Source organism: Anolis sagrei, chromosome 1 (assembly GCF_037176765.1).
Source record: "Anolis sagrei isolate rAnoSag1 chromosome 1, rAnoSag1.mat, whole genome shotgun sequence".
NCBI classification, from domain to species: domain Eukaryota; kingdom Metazoa; phylum Chordata; class Lepidosauria; order Squamata; family Dactyloidae; genus Anolis; species Anolis sagrei.
In genome coordinates this window covers 258,898,716-258,918,078 of record NC_090021.1, presented here as the reverse complement: position 1 = coordinate 258,918,078, position 19,363 = coordinate 258,898,716, and the positions used below count along the sequence as shown (strand labels likewise).

Genomic DNA, 19,363 nt, shown 5'->3' with positions numbered 1-19,363 from the left:
GTGCCACTTATATACCTGATTAAGGGGAGAAACACACAGACTACCAACGTCGTGGGTATCACCACTTTGCCCCTTATGTAAGCACTCAGAAGGATTCAGCAAATTATTCTTTAAAATGTATGCTAACCTAGACAATAGCTTATGGACTCTTTTTTGTTATTCCTCCCAACTCCATCCATTCTTTATTTATTTTTTCCGTGTTAGGATCGACTTCAGAAACTGCAAGTTGCTTCTGGTGTGAGAGAATTGGCCATCTGCAAGGACACTGCCCAGGGAACACCCGGATGTTTTACCATCCTGTGGGAGGCTTTTCTCATGTACCTGCATGAAAGCTGGAGCTGACAGATGGGAGCTCACCCTGCTCCCCGGATTCTAACTGCCAACCTTTCATCAGCAGTCCTGCTGGCACAAAGGTTTAATCCATTGTGCCACCGGGGCTCCTTTTATTTCATTAAGGAGCCTGTAGACTAGGCCGGGTTGAGGTGTGTGTGTGTGTGGGGTGGGGGGATCACCTAGTGTTAAGTTAGCATTTACAACATTAACACTTTAAATAAAAACTGTAATGTATTACTGTGTGTTAAAACATTTTCATTGCTTCAGCTGAACTAAAATTTATACTTAATTATTTCACTTATATTTCTTCATTTTAGATATACTTGCTAATGGCTACGAAGCATTTCTAATCATCAGATTATGCTAACTTGTATTCTGTTGCTCAAATTTATCCAAATAATGATTTAAAAAATATTCCTACCCTAAACTATATAGAATTGAGACATCAAAAAACTTGTTATCCCAAAGTGCAAACTTTCCACACTTCCCATATATCTTGTATATTTCATCATATAATTAAATATATTAGATTGGCTCCAACCAAGTGAAGGCTATTGCATTTCATTGTATTTTTTCTCTTTGCAATGATACTATATTGGGTTTACTTGGAAAGATAATTTGTTCCATGTCAATTCAAGTATGTGGAACTTCTATTTTGCATTTAGGCAAATGTGTGCCTGGGCAATATGAACTCTTGCTGGGTACACAATTTTAGAAAAGAGCCTTCCAAATGGCAGATGGGCTCACATAGGTGATTTATTTTATTATTTTACAACCTCAGGCCCATGTATTCTTCCATATGTTGGGCAGGCTAAAGAATCCCACAACTTCCTTTCCAGGAATTAGAGTCGGGCTTTATTTTCCACCGCACATGATTAAAAAAAGCTAATGAAAGAAAGTTAAGCGCCGCCCTTATGTATTAGTGTATTTCAGAGACAACGTTCTTGGTCTTTGCCTTAATCTCTGACTTGGTATAAACACATATATAACAGAGCAGAGGATGAAATTGCCAGAATAAGATTCACGAGTCAAATCTTTGCCCAGTTTGTGGTGTAAGATAACTGCCTACAAATTGTAATGAAGCTTCCATATCAAGTTTGCAGCTGTTTCCTTAATTTCCCCCACAATTATATTTTACTGTTATTTTGCATAACAGTAAAACACAACACCTGCTTCCAATTGCAGTTCTGTTGTGAAGACTGTAATTCTCTTTTGAGATACTAACTGCGAAGACAGTGTGCAGTGTCGAACTGCATAATTGCACTGCACTGAAGAGTAAATACAAATGAAAACATCTTCTCGGCAGAGAAATGAGTGTCATTAAAAAAACGAATGCTAGCCCTCAGAGCTTGGGGATTGGGGGCGGGGGAGACTCACTTTGTAGTGTGAGAATTTTAGGCAGAGTTGAAATGGTACGGCCATATATTTTTTCCTTGCCCAAAGCAAATTCTATTGGATAGAATGCAACATTAACTAAACACAATCTCATATCTTTGTTCATCCTACAAAAAAAGAATAATACAGTATATTTTCATCAATCAACTACAAGCAAAAAGGCGGAGGACCTAATTTATAGCCACAGATTTTATAAACAGGAACCGACTTCGCAGAGAATATTATGTCTATATTAAATATATGTATAATGTTTAAAACTCTTAAGAAAAAATGAACTAATTTAAAGTAAAAGAATATTGATCCTTCTTTGAATTTAAATTTCTCCAATACATTTGAATATGAAATACTGTGCAAGCATTCTAAACCCACACAACTTTGTGTATACAAATGACTTTTAGAATGTCAATCAGTTACTAGCAAGCTAGTAAATAAAGGTCATATATGATGTCTGAGAAGTCTGCTTTTATTAATTTGCCTTTTATTTTATTATCCATTTTATTAATTTGCCTTTAATGTTCTTCTAGTGCAGCCAGACTGCTCTCATATCAGAAGTGCCTGATTATAATCTGCTTTAATGAAGAGCCCTTTGAAGAAAATGTAAAGACAGAAGCCGAGTACTTCAAAACTTTCGCAAATTTATATTCACCACCCCATGAGGACTTGTGTCCCTGCTCGGCAATTTTTCTCTTGACAAAGTCTGAGAAAGTTGTGTAGATGCACACAAGAAAATGCTGACAACTTTACCACTCATTATCATATTATGACAGTGTGAAAAAGTGTGTATATGTGTGTGTGTATCCCCACATAATCATGATTAAAAAAAATTCGTCCTACCCCAAAATGTATAACTGAGACATCAAAAAAGCGATTATCCTGAAGTAAACACTTTCCAAACTTCCTAACTCATACACACACACACACACACGTATATGTATGTGAATACATATACACACATATTCATATGTATGTGTATACACACACACATATACTCAGGATTGCCTTGGAATGACAGTTTGCACCTTGTAGGAATACAATCAGTTATTTCTATACAATGGCAAAATATCACAAAGACATTCAATCTGTGAAAGATAAAAAGCAATACTTCTTTATTTTATGTCTTGCTCACAACAAAACAGCACTGTGAGTATTTCTGACAACACTACATCACCAAATCTTTTCAATGACAAGAACACAATAAAGCAAAGGAAACTAAATACCAAACACACCGTACACACTATAAAGGGAACAGATACTAATCGCCATGTGGAGAATGAAAAAACCATCACTTTCTACCATCGTCTGAAGTATTAGGGTTTTTTTTTAACTTTTAACTAGTCTTATTTGGACAAAATAGAGGTGTACTCAAATATTTTTTTTAAAAAAATTACAGTTAAGTAAGATACCAATAGGAGAGCCTCCTCAAAGGTTTCTGTCAGGTGTTGTTACTCTTTTTGACAGAGCAACAATGGACACAAAGTGCACTCCCATTCTGAATTAACTCCTACTGTTTTCAATGACGTGTACCATTGTCAATTTTAAAAAAAGGTTTTTATGACTGCAGCCTAAAATAAGCATTAGCCAGTCAAGATACAACTTTATGCACTCTTCTCTGTGAGTAAGCCTTACTGAACTTTTCTGACAAGACCTGCAGTCTTGTCAGATCAAGGGATCAAGCATTAAACCCTTTAAACTGAACCAACACAGCAGTGTGCAGAATGTATACAGCGCTTACTTGAAGTCTTTTCTAGCACAAATTTGCCCCCTTTGCAACTATGTACAATGTGAACTTGGACAAAGCAGAACTTGATCCTTGCTTGTATCCATTCAATCTAGTATTGAGTGTATGAATGTATGTATAAATGGATATGCATAAAGCATATGCATAACACACACACGTGTGTGTGCGAGGACTTATTTTACAGTCCTGTTTAGCACAAATTTGCCCATCTGCAACCACGTACAATGTGAACTTGGCAAATCAGAACTTGATCCTTGCTTGTATCCATTCAATCTAGTATTGAGTGTATGGAATGTTAATTTGCCTTTAATGTGTATGTGTGTGTGCGTGTGTGTACTTCTTTACAGTCCTTTCTAGCACAAATTTGCCCACCCGCAACCACGTACAACGTGAACTTGGACAAATGAGAACTTGATCCTTGGTTGTTTCCATTCAACCTAGTATCAAATGTATGGAATGTATGTATAAATACATATGCATGCATACATACAAATGGATGTGTGTTACATACATACATACATATGAATAACTCACATGTGTTTGTGTGTGTACTTTTTACAGACCTTTCTAGCACAAATTTGCCTTTTTTTAGACAGACTGGAACTTCATCCCTACTTAAATCCATTTTGTCAGGACTTCATCTCACACTGAAAATGAATCCACTTTAAATCCAGTTTCTGCCTCTTACAGAATTCTGGGGTTTGTAGTTTAGTGAGGTTGTTAAAGGCTCCTCCCTAAACTACAAACCCCTGAATTCTGCAGGAGACAGCAACCCAATTTAAAGTGGATTCATTCTCGAGTGTGATGAAGTAGTGCCAGGATCTATTATATTGTGTGGGTGGGTGGGTCAAAAAGTTTTACCTCCTGTATCATAAAAAACGTTATAAATGAACATATAACAGTAGACGTTGCTGCAGATCACAGCCTGAACTCAACAAAAATATTTTGTATTTGTGTGTGCTTGTATGCAAGTACGTGCATGTCCACACACAAATATATACTAACAGTTTTGATAATACTTTATCACTAAAGCTTTTCAATGACAAGAATGCTGCTGCTATGTATCAAAATGAAGCAAAAAAAACCTAAAAACCAAACACACCATTTATATAGTCTGAGGGAAAGAGAGAGCAATGCTTAACTGCAGGTAAGAAGGAGATGCCAAAAAGTTGTATCAAATGCATGTTGACCCCCCCCCCCCCCAAAAAAAGCTCATCTCCAACACCTGTTACAAATGACACCAACCCGACTTCCATTCCTTAAAAAAAGCCAGCCTCCCACATCCACACACTTGTGGTGGGAAGCCTGGAAGCAACCCCATCCCTCCCTCCCTCCCCTGCCTGGCTCCTTCTCCACTCCATCCCAGGGGCTCCCCAGAGAGGCTGTGCTGCACACTACCTCCTCGCGGCAAGGCAGGCTGGCAAGGCAGGCAGTCCCTCCGTGGCCGTGGAGAGCCGCGCCTGGTCCACTTTCTCCTCCGGCCCACGCTCCTGGAAAAAGGTGGCTGCCCTCCTCTGGATCCTGGCAGGGTGCTGGGGTCTGCCTCCCTCCCTCTTGCCTTCCTTCCTCCCTCCCCCCTCCCTCTTCCTCCCGCTCGCAATGATTGATCACAATCAGCGGCCAATAGCTTTGACACCCCGCCACCCTGCCTGCTTCCTCCTCCTCCTCCTCCTTCCAATCCAGCGTCTCCCGCTTTTCACCCGCCTCGCACCATTCATCCCAACCGCGCTTCCCCCAGACTGGCATCCAAACCCAGTTCTCCAGAAAGCGGCACATCTCCCACCTTTTGGGGGAAGGGGGGGAAGCTGGCCGCGCGCGCGGAAACTTTCCGTCTCCTTCTCCCCACCCGCGACCAAGACCCAGGCAGCCCTTTCCCCTTTCAAGACACCTTCAGCGCCTTTTCCCTCCCTCGTTTCCCGCTTCACCCCGACACCTAGTAAGTAAGAGGTCGGGCTTGGAAGGGAAGGAGCCCTTCGAGGAGGAGGAGGAGGAGGAGAAGTAGATCCGCAGGCGCTGCGTGGAGCGGGAGTGGGGGGGGGGTGAACTCTTTCGCCCTCTCGCCCCCTTTCCCGCTCCTCGGGGTCTTGCATTGGCTTCCATCCAACGTGTCTCGCCCTCAAGGTCCCCCAGGGCTCTTTTTAGGCCTCGGCGGGGAAGGGGGGGAAGGGGCGAGCCTTTCTGCTCTCCGTGAGGGTTTCGCGGGACGAAGAAGCCGGGAAACTCTTGTCCAGGAACCCACTGGGAAGCGAGACTTTGGTTGTGTGTTTTTGTGTGGTTTTTCTTTCTCTCCCCCCCCCCCCTTTGGGAAGAGGTGACTTGGAGCCAATGCCCTTTGGCAAGGCGAAGTGGGGCGACGGACTGGGGACTGGGGAGAGGGCTCTTCCTCTCGCCTTTCCTCCTCCTCGCCTGCCACACGTTGCAGGTTGGCTTCCCTCTCTCTCTCTCCGTCTCTCTCTCTTCCCCCCCCCCCCCCCCCCCTCCTCCCTTTCCTTAAATGCGAGCTGTACTTTGCATCTGACTCCTTGGCTCTGGCGTTTGGCCTTGGCGCTCTCTGCCTGGCGGGCCCAGCCAAGGCTCTGCAGCCCCAGCACAATGCTCGCTGCTCTCTCTGGCCTACCCTCCGCCTCCTCCTCCTCCGGTCGTGCTCTAACATTATAACCCCGATCACCCGAGCGATCCCTGCGAGTCAACAGCCTGCCAAACCCGCCGCCGCCGCCGCCACCCCCACGCAGAAGCCAGGCCGGGGAGGAGGAGGAGGAGGAGGAGGAGGAGGAGGAGAGATGGGGGGCACGGGAAGCGGGGGGGGGGGAGGAAGGGAGAGAGTGAGGGAGAGCAAGCGATCCCCGGAGCCGGAGCCCGCCTGGGCAGCCCGCTTCCCCGCCGCGGCGCCTGCTCGGCTTGCCCTCTCTGCTCCCTCGCCTCTGACAAGGCACCTCTAACCCAGGGCTTTGTGTGCGGCGAGGAGTCCATGCCCCTTCTCGCTCGCCCTGCTCGCCCTCCACTCCTGCCTTTCTCTCCCGGCGGGGTTTACCTTCGCTCCTTCTTCTTTTGGCAAGGATAACAACCACAATATTGGGGGGAGGCGAATCCTGGCTGCGGCGGGGTCTTCCCGGGGATGCCTTCAGTGCCGAGGAAGGAGCCCATCCATGGGGGGCAGCGGGAGGCGGAGGTGAAGCCGCGCCGAGGAGGAGCAGCAGCTGCCTGGGCGCCGGAGAAGGAGGAGGAGGAGGAGGCGAAGGCTTGGCCCGAGCTGGCAGGGAGGGCAGCACCTTCGACCCCCGAGGGCCTCCGCAGTGCAAAGGAGAGCCTGGCAGAGAGGAAAGGAGGGAGGGCTGGGAGGGGGGGGGGGGAGGGAGAGGAGCCTCGGCCGGGGCTGGCGGGAGAGAGAGAGAGAGAAAGAAGCACCGAAAGAGAGGCAGAGCGAGGAAGAAAGGGGAGAGCCAAGGAGGAAGAGAAGCGGTGCAGTGAGCGAAGGCTGCCACTGGGGTCAGGGAGCAGAGCACCAGGAAACAGGGCGGCCAAGGCGCTCTCCTCCCCCCCCCCCCCCGTCTCTCTCTCCCACACACACTCACACTCACACATGCAGGCGCCCCCAGAGCTCCTCCTTGCCGCTCCTTCTGACTTCCCCCTCGCCAAAAAGGCAGGCAAGGAAGGGGAAGGGAAGAATAGCCCCTGCCCCGGTCTGCCGGGAAATCATCGACCCCCTGAAAGAATGCTGGTTCAAAGCATACACAAAAAGAGCCAGGCACAGGAGGCAGGGAAGCCCAGTATATTGTGCGCCATGCCCATCCTAAAGAGCCCTCCGTTTGAGGCACGTGAAGCAGGCGCCATCCTCAACACAGTCATTAAACGGTACCAGGAGCACAGAGTCGCCTCCTGTTTTGAGGAAGCAAGCAGATTAGACACAAATGTGGGAGCCATGCACTTTGGAAACATAGGCACAAATGTGGGAGCCATACACCTTGGAAACAGACACAAATGTGGGAGCCATGCACTTCAAAAACAGACACAAATGTGGGAGCCATACACCTTGGAAACACACACAAATGTGGAAGCCATACACTTTGGAAGCAGACACAAATGTGGGAGCCATGCACTTTGGAAACACTCTCCAGAAATTATCACCAGGCCTAAATATTTATATGAAATGGGATAAGTAATGTCCCATTCCCAAATCCATTTACGTCCCTTTGGCCTCACATGTTGATACAGGACTCGGTGCAGGTCTCCCAAAGTCAAGTGTTTTCCTTCTGTAAAGAGAAAATAACATTTCCAACATACTCAAGACTGTTACATGATTCAGAATGGGATGGAAATGCTGAAGGGCCCCTCCTTCCACCCAGCCCCATATCCCAGAATATCAAGACAGAAAATCTGCCTTGAACATTTCTGCCTTGAACATTTCCACCATACTCAAGACTGTTACATGATTCAGAATGGGATGGAAATGCTATCTTGGGTTTCTACAAAGAAACTAAGGGCCCTTTCTTCCACACAGCCCCATATCCCAGAATATCAAGGCAGAAAATCCCACAATATTTGCTTTGAACTGGGTTATCTGAGTCCACCCGGCCATATATTCCAGTTCAATTGATAAGGACTCAAACTGGTAGACATTAATTATTATAGTTTTAATTGGTTTTTATATGGATTTTATTATGTGATATTAAATGTTTTTAATGCATATGTATCTATGTTATGGCATCTAAGTGTTGCCAATCTGTACACTGTCCTGAGTTGCCTTCAGGCTGAAAAGAGCAGGATAAATAAATAAATAAAAATAATGCAGATAATGTGGGATTTTATTCAGTTGTGTGGAAGGACCCTAAGGCAACATGGGGCCCTTCCACACAGCCCTATATCCCAGGATATCAAGGCAGAAAATCCCACATTATCTGAGTGTGGACTCAGATTCAAAGCAGATATTGTGAGATTTTCTGCCTTGATATCCTGGAATATAGGGCTATGTGGAAGGGCCCATGGCCATACAGCTCTGAAAACTCACAACAACCCAAACTAAGGCAACCTTTCGGGGCAGAGAGCAGGCAGGCAGGCACCTGTAGTTTGATAACCTCCTGTATTCTCTGTTGAGGGCCTTCTGTCTCATGAACAAGAGAGCATTCACAATAGCTCATTGTGCAACTTATGACACAGACCAATAAAGCATCTTTAGCCCCAAGTAAATTCCCCTGTGTCCACTGGAGTTTTCTCCCGTGTAATTGTGTAGAACATCACAGGTAAATACTAACTAGTCTTTGAAATCATCACACCAAATCTGGAGAAAATGGGATACAATGGGCACTGCAATCCCCGAAGGGAGAGAAAAACAAACCAAACCAGAATGGTCTGAAGGGGGGGGGGGGGGAGTAAAATATGAGCTCATCTTTTAGCATACTATATTAATGGGGTGAACTATGGTACCACAACAAATAATAATCTCACCTGTGTGTGATGCTTATTCAGGGTTTTAAAAATAAAATAAGTGGGATTTTTAAAATAATTACTTGTGAGGCTAAAATTAAAGACCTCCTTTGTGTCCAAGGAACCACCAGATCAAAGGTTCAGATATGTGGCATGAAACCATAGAATTTAAATATTATATCCCAAACAAGCTAATATTTCCTCTCCAAAAGAGCTGGGGAAAATGCTTCCTCAGCGTTAGCTTTTTATAAACAGGTTTTTTTCCCCAGAAGTTAAATTGTTTCAAAAACATACAAAACATATCTGACCAGATGTATCAACTGAAGAACTGTATGTATACAACAGCAATACCTTTTTCAAACCACCCTCAGAATGCTTAAGAACAGTTGCTTGTCTCAGCGAAAGTAGACCAACAGAAACAATGGAATGTATGTAAGTGATAATTCTCATTTCTTTATTAATTAAGTGGCTGTAGTCTTAACTGGATCCAGGCCCTTGTCTTTAGTAGATTGGTTTTCAATAAAATAATAATCACATTTTAAAACTGCAAATTCTCATGATTTGCTTTAAGTTAAAATGCAATTTACAAAGGAAAATGCTGAAAATATTAACCAAAATACATGGATAATTATTGTCTAGTCCAGTGGTTCTCAACCTGTGGATTCCCAGGAGTTTTGGCCTACAACTCCCAGAAATCCCAGCCAGTTTACGGGCTGTGAGGATTTCTGGGAGTTGAAGGCCAAAATATCTGGGGACCCACAGGTTGAGAACCACTGGTCTAGTACCCAAAAGCAGGTTAAGCAGTATGATTTTGGTGTATAATTAATATACCGTTCAAGCCACACCATAGAGGCCACAACTGTACAATTCATATCAACTTTATCTGAAACTAAAATTAGAAGAGATATTACGGAACTGTATGGTAAAGTAGTTATTAAATGGATAATGAAGAAAAAAGATTGTACAATTTATGCAACCTGCCACCAACTATGACTTCTTTGAAGAATTACACTAGTGCTCATTATCTTCATACACTATAGTTTTAGGCTTGATTTCAGGTTCTTGTGATCCTAAATTAATCAAAATTCTGGAAGCTATTTACATTTCTGAAACCAGAGGGTGAAAAGCCATATTTATTTCACTTCTTTCCTTAAAAAAGGTTTTCCTCCAAAATTATAAAATAAGTTCAGGACAAATTTCTTAAAAATGAATAAATTTTAGTCTCTTAACAGTACACACTTATACATATATATTCAGGAGCACATCCTATTGAATTCAAGAGAATATATACATAGGTACAGGACAATGGATACAGGGTATTGTCTGAATCGAATCTGCAGAGTAAATCATACATAAGAAGTTAGACCCACTGACTTCAGTGAAGCTTATCCTTAAGTTAAGTGGATATAATATTGCAATTTTATATTGGTGAACATTGCATTGAGTGCTACTTTGTTATGGAAATCCAACAGACAAGAGTGATTAAGTAAAGAAGAAAAGGAAACATGAAATACAAATAGTATCTAGTTAATTGTTCTGGTTTTCTTTCTCTTGGTTTCTTGAAAGTATACCGTGCAGGACAGGAGTGTACTGAGCTCTCTTTCTCCCTCCCCCTCTCCCTCACACATTATGATAACCTTAAATGATCACCTGTGTCCTGCTGAACTGATCAGCACCGTTTTCAGAGCAAAAGACTTTGTCTACTGTACATAATCAAGATACCTAAATGTCATCTAGTATAAACACTCCTGAAAGCTATGGAAAATATCAGAAGTGTTTTCTAGACAATAATCAAAGACAGGAATTATGGATTTTAGAGCCTCTTTTTTAAAAATAAAAACCCCACAATCAGAATCCCAGTATTCATTGTAATTTCCCATGCTGCAGCAGCATCTCATTGTCTTTTGTAAAATATCAGCTTTGTCAGATGGCTCTAACAAAGTGGGCCTTAGTCCATGAAACCTCATAACACAACAAGCTTCTGGCTTTTAAGGTGCCACATGCTCCTTTTTTTTTTACAAGCATGTGGTTTCTTTTGACATGCATTTCCTCATCATCCTGACAAAGAAGTACAGAGATGGCCAAACACTTTCAAGAGTTCGTAGACTTAAAAATAATCAAAGAGCTATTTTACCTCCTGGCTTCACAGTCGAAAAGAAATTCTCATTAGCATGTGATTTTCGCAGCACTACAATTCATACCAAAAGAGAGAGTGTGCACAATCTTGATCGTAATGCCAATGGAAAAGTAAGAAGGAACAGTAAAGGAGGTTTCACAGGCTGTCTTATGGGCTTTTCCTATTTTCAGTGTCATAGCTCTTTCACAGGTCACCTGCTGCTTTGTTCCTATTAAATCCAGTAGCTGATTGAAACATTTCCATTTGGCTTCTCCGGAAAGAGAAAGTGTTCTAAGAAAAGGCAGTAGACAACATTTAGAATTTTAAAACACATAACCTGCTACAAAACTTGTTAGTTAAGATACCATCCCTATTGATTTTAGTATGTTGAGGTATTTTATGTGCGCAGTGTGGGAAAAGTGCCATTCAAATGAAACTGATTGCAGATCTTCATTATCTAGAGTGCATGGACACTTCAGTTTTAAAATCCTCCCTCCATGCCCAAATAGCCATGCAATCTGAAGTAAGGAGCACTGAAGTGCATACAGCAAGGGTCTCCAAACCAGGGCCGTAGCCAGAAATTTTTTTCGGGAGGGGTTGAAAATTTCAGGGGGGGGTTAAAAATTTTGCGGGGGGGGGGGGGGGGGTTGAAACCTGCCTCCTAGCTCACGCTGAAGCAAAGAGGACAGCAGGGGGCAGAGCAGCCTTCAATAGCCTGCAGCTCCGCCCCTGTCAACCACCTCCACCAAGTCTATCCTCCTTAATGAGAGCATTCAATACCCCCCCCCCCCCAACTTGGTTGCTTTGCTACATCGGCTATTGCTGCAAGTAATGACAGTGTGAATAAATTGTCAATATTTGCTTGAGATAGTGCTTGCAGTTCTGGAGGGACTCTTAATTTTTTGCATCTCATAGACTTAGCATGGGGATTTGGTTAACCAGTTAAAATTCATGAATAAACCAGGTTTTTTAAAAATCTGAAACATTTCTGGGGGGGGGGAGGGTTGAATCCCTAATCCCCCCCCCCCTCGCTACAGGCCTGCTCCAAACTAATGCCCAAGGGCCAGATGTGACCCTCCAAGGACATTTACCCAGCCCCTGTCCAAAACTTTAGACTTAAGTGTCATCCTAAGTCTGAAACAACTTGAAGGCACACAACAAGAAGAATCCTAATTAACTTGATAATTTCATCAGCCAAAAGCAGGCCCACACATTCCATTGAAATACTGGTAGGTTTATGTTTGTTAAAATTGTTCTTCATTTTAAATATTGTATTGTTCTTTCATGTTTTTGCACTACAAATAAGATATGTACAGTGTTCATAGGCATTTGTCCATGTTTTTTTTTTTCAAACTATGATTCAGCTCCCCAACAGTCTGGGGGACCGTGAACCGTGTCTCTGCTTAAAACATTTGAAGACCCCTGGCATACAGGCTGAGTGTCCTTTATCCATAAATCTGAAATCCAAAATACTACAAAATCTAAATGTCTACATGGGCAGCTGAGATACTGACAGTTTTGCTTTCTAATGACAAAATTATTTAAATTATTATATTAAATTATAGTCAGTCTATATAAGGTGTATATAAAACATAAAATAAATTTAATGTTTAGACTTGGACTTCATCTTCAAGATCACTCATTATGTATGGATATGTAAATACAAGAATTCCAATTTCCAAAAATACAAGAAATCCAAAACATTTAAGGTCCTAAGCATTTCACATAAGGCATATTAAGATATATACTCCCTATTGATTATGAGTTGTGCACACCAATAGAACAAATGTTTTTATAAGGTTTGTGTTCCACATAGTAAATATATATGCTAAGTATATGCCAATAATCCTACATCATAATCAATAAGATTATAGGTGTATATGCAGGATTTCATCCAGAAGTTCGCATAGGGTCTTTCATGCAAGTGATACTAATGTGGAATGTGCTGTTTCTTACAAGGTGATATGCTTTCCTGAACAGGTTTAATGTTCAAGGAACAGGTCTGGAGAAAGTATTGTGAATGGCAATGTATACTGAATGGCTATCTGCAAAAGGTTCACATTTTGTTCTTTCTCTTTCAATAGATGATTTGGCTAATACTAGATTACAGACCTTCCATTTATACATGTGCTAAACAATGAAAATAAACTGGGATATAACATTTTCATTCATATACATTTTTTAAAAAATCACCAACTCCGTATACATTTATGGAAATTTTGTTTTTGGATATCTACTGCTTTAACTCCATATGTGAAGTTCTTAGTCTTGTAAAGAGAAGCACTTGCGTGCAAAATATATCCAAGCTACATGTGACAAATAAGTTGTGCCATAGTAGTCCAGAATATTATTTTAAGGCACATTTTCATGGTAAGAGGAGGACATTTATCCTTTTGGTCAACAGTTGTCAACCTAATCATTCCCTCTGGACTGTATTTGGAAACTGATGTGACTGAGGTTTCAAAAGGCAAATAGATCACAGTCCAGTTCCCACGATCTTAACTGAAAATGTCTGCCTGAGGCTGATATGTGAAACACAATTACATGGAAATGAGGTTGAATTCTGATGATATTAATTTTGAATAGATGGAGGTTATCATGAGGTGACTTTTCTGTTACTTTTGGATAGTGAAATTTGCTTCTTAATATTACCCATTTTGACATTCATTGAAAAAACAATTTCACTAGGACACAGTAGTAACAGGCACTGTCACCTTACAATATCAAAAATAAAAATTAGACTTAGGCATGGATCTCTTTGATTTCAAAGAGGTTACCATCTTTGGTGGATGGTGCTCTGAAATCAATTGAACTTTAATACAACTACCCTTTTTCTGAAGCTTTTGCTAAAACAATACATTATACACATCACTGTTTGAACTTGGAGTGCAGAGTGAAAACTAGTGGGAAAAGAGAAAAAAAAATTAAATGTAAAAAAACCCCACAGGTGTATGCATTACTGTGTGCTCTTTTTCAAGCATGCATTATACTCTCTTTTGTGAAGAAGATGTGTGTGGAGTTACCACAAAGATATGACAAGATAACAGATAGAGGTTAATACTGGTGTGCCAATAGTCAAAATAGCAGCCTTTCAGCAGAATTAAACTCACCCAACAGGGTTTACTGCTCTCTATTTAAAAAAAAAATGAAGCATGATACCTTACTTTAACCAGCAAAATGACATTTCGAGTGTAAGTTTCTGGACATAGAAGAAGCCTCTGACATAGTGTGTTGGAATGGAACTACAGTGGAACCTTGACTTAAGAGCATCTCAACTTAAGAGATTTTAGTTAAGAGCTATCGCTTGTCCCAGGTTTCACTTTGACATATGGAATGAATTAAACTCTTAAGTCAAGGCGTTGGAGTCACAGTGGTGCAATGGGTTAAACCCTTGTGCCGACTGAACTGCTCACCTGAAGATCGGCGGTTGAAATCCACAAGACGGAGTGTCAACCCCAGCTTCCCATGCGAGGACATGAGAGAAGCCTCCCACAGAATGGTTACACATCCGGACATCCCCTGGGCAATGTCTCTGCAGATGGCTGATTTTCTCACAATAGAAGTGACTTGCAATTTCTCAAGTCACTTCTGACACAATAAAAAACATCATCTGAATAAAGCTATGCAGATGTTTTTATTGTGTCAGAAGTTTCTCAAGTCACTTCTGACACAATAAAAACAACATCTGTATAGACTTATTCAGATGTTTAGAAACAGAGTGGAGATGGGAATGCAGCATTTCGCTCTATTGCATTTAGTCTTCAATCTGACTTCATTGACAGGAAAAGTCTGAAGAGTGTATGTTACTTCATATATATACACATATATGGATGTACAGTAGAGTCTCGCTTATCCAATACAAACGGGCCAGCAGAACGTTGGATAAGCGAAAATGTTGGATAATAAGGAGGAATTAAGAAAAAGCCTATTAAATGTCAAATTACGTTGTGATTTTACAACAAGCCCCAAAACATGTTTTACAACAACTCAACAGAAAAAGCAGTTCAATACACGGTAACGTTATATAGTAATTACTGTATTTACGAATCTAGCACTAAAACATTGCAATGTATTGAAACAGCTGTGGATCCGGGCAGGAGGCAGATGGCATTGGATAATACAGAACGCTGAATGAGTGAAGGTTGGATAAGTGAGACTCTACTGTAGTTACAATCTACCATTTAGCCAGGAACTCTGAGCAGTGGCAGTTCCAAAAAAGCACAATGCCCTATCCATCCCTCTTATCAAAACATAATTATCGCTTCCTCGTACCTTATCTGCCAACTTGGGAAGGTCAGACTGAAGAGAATGGGACCAGAGCTTGGAAAGGGTGTTTTTTGGATTCCCACGGGTAGTATGTCTGCTAGGGAAGTAACTTTTCCAAGCTCCAGTTGGCACTTGATGTGAATGGTTATTTCCCTTCCATGCTAAATCTTCTTATCTTTATATAGCTTATGTTCTGGAAAGTGTCTCTTTTCATCCTTTTGACATGACACAAAAAATGGATGTTTTGTAGCATCTGCCATACCTTGCAAGTTCCCAGCTAAAAGCAATTGTGGGGTTTTAACTGTGTTGTTTTAGACAGCTCCATCCTCCTTGAAACCGTTCTCCTCTAGTCATTGTCTAGCCTTTGAATTCAGAGTTGGCAAACTGGTTGCTTTATGTCTTTGAGGCATATGGAAATTGATGATGAAAGTGTCTAGTGTAACTTGAAATATAATTTGATGAAAACTGAAGCAGTGAACTGTGAGAAACTGCTAAATCAGTGTCATCAAACAGTACTTGAAAAATAATGAAACAGATATACTACCAGCACATTTGAAGAATGCCAGGCAAAGACTGTGAAATAACATTGCAAATGTAAAAATTAGGGGAACGTAGAACATCTATTTTTAAACGATTGTTCAAACACACAAATGCTAATCACCCTTCTGCCCAGAAAGCACACCAGAAAATTCCCTTCCATTGTGACATCATGTCTTGAGTAAATTATTGAGACCCAAAGCTTGACACCAGCTATTTACAAGGAATTCCATATTTGGCCCAGACACTGGAGACAAAACATATAACCACTCGCCTAATGAGAACACTTTACAGGGGCTCATTCAATCTTGGCAGTGCATCTAACCCTTCAGGCAAAAGAAAGAAATCAAAATAAACCATGCATTTCAGCGTAACAAAAACACTGCGAAGAACTATGAAACCTCAGCAATTAGAAGATGCCATCTTTCTACAAGTTAGCAAATTGCAATAAATTTATAAAACTGACATGGAGACTACAGTGAAGTTGTTTGGGAGCCGGTTTTGCTTTTATTTCCAAATGGAGTCAAAACAAACCAGTACTATTCACAAAGGCAAAATAAAGACATCACAACATACCCCCTCTCCCAATACATGGTTGTTTTAGTAAAATGCCTGAATTATGTCTTTTATAAAAATGACAATGGCTCCATTCCACTTTATCCATGAGCATCTGGCAGAATGCCTCAAGGATTGTGAGCTTGTATGTAAGTCATGCCAGAAAATGTCTACCAGACAGAGACAGGTGGAAGATTTTTTATGTTTGCATATTTATGTTAGCATATTTATGTTAGCACAACACCTTAATCAGAGAGTATGTATAGGGTATAGAGTATATATGTATATTATTTCGGTGGTCTCAACTGGAGATGACTTATTGCAATGGTTCTCAACCTGTGGGTTCCCAGATGTTTTGGCCTTCAACTCCCAGAAATCCCAACAGCTGGTAAACTGATTGAGATTTCTGGGAGTTGTAGGCTAAAACACCCAGGGACCCACAGGTTGAGAACCACTGACTTATTGAATCAAATGGAATTTGATATATCAACACTTCCAGATACTGTTAATTCAATAGATCTATTTGCTTATTATTCAGTAGATCTAAGTTGCCCATTTTACTATGCCTTCAAAATGTAGCTCTTCAGTCTCAATATCTATGGATTTCACCATCCATGGCCTGAACTTAAAAAAAATCACCACTTTACTGTGCCATTGAATATAATGGGATTTTGAGTATCCACAGGGGACCCTGAAACGAAATTCCAGTGGATACCAAATGTAACTCTTTAATATGAAACATGAAAGAGACACTTTAGTGCTAGCTACAGGATTTATTTACAACCAAGATTTGTAGCAGCGAAACATAACATAACACTGCTTATTCTTGCACATTCTAAACATATGGTTATTATCATTTCATGATCATTATCACTACTAATTAAAATATATGTAAATATATGCCTCATGATCCATGAGGTCCATCTTAGTTTACAGAAAAATACTCAGGTAAGTTTGAATGTTATTAATCCTAAGTCAACTAATGCTTGTTCAAAGAAAAATCAGGAGTATCATATACAAACAGTACAATCATACATAGGCAGCATGTGAAAAAGGATGCTCTACTGCTACTTAACTCACATCCTGTTGGGTTTCTGGAGGAATTAAATTATTAGCTGCTGTGTGAACAGCATGCTGGACTCAGAAGAATAGTTACGGGGGAACAAAATGAGTCCAGAAAAGACTTCTGCACCCCCACCCCAATCTTCCTTCACTCTCCTGATTTCTAGCATTGCAGCAATATGAAGATTCATCTGAGCACTTAGAAATAGCCTTTAGGTATCCAAAGAAATTGTCAGGCAAAGTTACTAAGGCAAATACAAGAATTTTGAATGTGGACAATTTTTAATATCTCACTCTCTATGTTGCTAGAAATTGCACCTCTGGTACATAGCCCTTTAAACTAATCCACCATGGATTGTCTTAACTACCAGGTATTGCATTGTCTGGCACCTTTTCTTTAACCCAATGGAATGTGCTTAGGCAACACCCCATAATTACTGCACATGTATATATCAGTCTTTTTTGGAGAGGAATATTTTGTGTCTATGTATTAATTGGGTAATAGCTTAATTGTTTAATGCACTTGCAAAATGGAATAGATGTTAAAAGGTGGCTGAATGCAGCGCTGGAAGTACTAGTTACAACTCTACATAGACAGGGCTTGTAGTCATACCCATTGATTTTATGTCAGAGTGGGCAAGTGTGGGAGGCTGGACTCCCCCTTGGCCCCGCTCAAGAACCTAAAGGAAGAAACACACCCTTTTGAAAAATAAGTAAATCATAACATTTGTTTGATGGGCTGCTTACATTCAACAATTATCTCAAGTCGCATCATAGACAGAGTGTTCTGCTCACATCAACAAAATACCCACAACCCAAGACAATACATATCAAGGCAGACAGGCTTATCTGGTCATAACATTACCAGTTGATTAATAGCCACCTATTGCAAGTGCTTGTCTGATCTGACTCTCAATTGCTTTTCCAGAAACATATCTTATTTGGCAGACCTCCAAGGCTAGAAAGCTTAGAAAGCTACAAGGCACTAGATCTTCTCTCTGCATGCCCTCATAATTCATATTTGATGCATAAAGGCCACTATTAAGAATCTGCCCTCAGCAGACCACACAGGACACTGTGGTCTTCGGCCTCAAATTATATAAGAAAACCACCCCAAGATTATAGAGATGCAAAGAATGAATACTCAAAGGACCACAAAGCCCAAAGTGTTCGTCAAGATGGCAGGACTATTGACTTATTTTTCAAGATGACTCACAACACGGAACTCCCATTAAAAATGTTAATGATGCTGACCTAGAAATCACAAGAGTGAGGTCTGAGTACACTACATTTCATTTTAATTAATATTGCTTTGCTAGGGCTTAAAATATTAAATATTGCATGTTTTTAACATAAAAGCATATATTTCCCTTTTAAACAGAACATTCTCATTTTCTGAGCCTTTCTCTAATATATCCGTATTAATTATTTTATTTACTACATAGAGATCTCCCCACAAAGTTTTTGTGTTGACTTGATAGTTTTGCTTTAAATCTGATGTGAGCTGTCTTTGTTCGCATGCAAAGAGAAAGGTGGAATATAAATAAAATAAATAATACATATAATCAGTAATAGTGGACAGTCAATTAATATAGACCAATGAATAAATTATGTTCCTATTCAAATGTCATAAGTATTTGTGGCTGAACTGTAACCACTAGGCTTGTACATTTCAGCTGAACCTTGATCCATTTCTGCTGGCTGGATTCCAGTATACTCCCATATCCATTTTTGCACACCTTCCGAAAATGGGCAGGTGGCCAGATAGCCCTTTTCAGTCCTCACCTGAAAAATACAGCTAGATCTGGCCCATTGGTGGCAATAGGGACCTTACGAAGCTCCGCTTTCCATTCCTGAGGCCCTTTCCTTTCTTCCCTTCAAGGGAGCCTAGGTTTCAGCAACAAAGTTAAGGAAGCACCCTTCCTGGGACCCTTTCCATT

The 19,363-nt window shown here is 41.1% G+C and overlaps 1 protein-coding gene across 2 annotated transcripts in view; it reads right to left on the bottom strand.

Moving 5' to 3' along the window:
• The window catches only part of MPPED2 (metallophosphoesterase domain containing 2), a 166,455-nt gene extending 159,441 nt beyond the window's left edge, over nucleotides 1–7,014 (bottom strand). The window contains exon 1 of one of the 2 annotated variants that reach the window (XM_060766194.2): nucleotides 6,498–7,014. The gene's annotated coding sequence lies outside the window, so the exon portion shown is untranslated. Of the gene's footprint in view, nucleotides 1–4,864; nucleotides 5,008–6,497 lie in introns of those variants that run through there. The other variant, XM_060766203.2, reaches the window with a different exon arrangement.
• Between the last annotated feature and the right edge of the window lie 12,349 nt (nucleotides 7,015–19,363).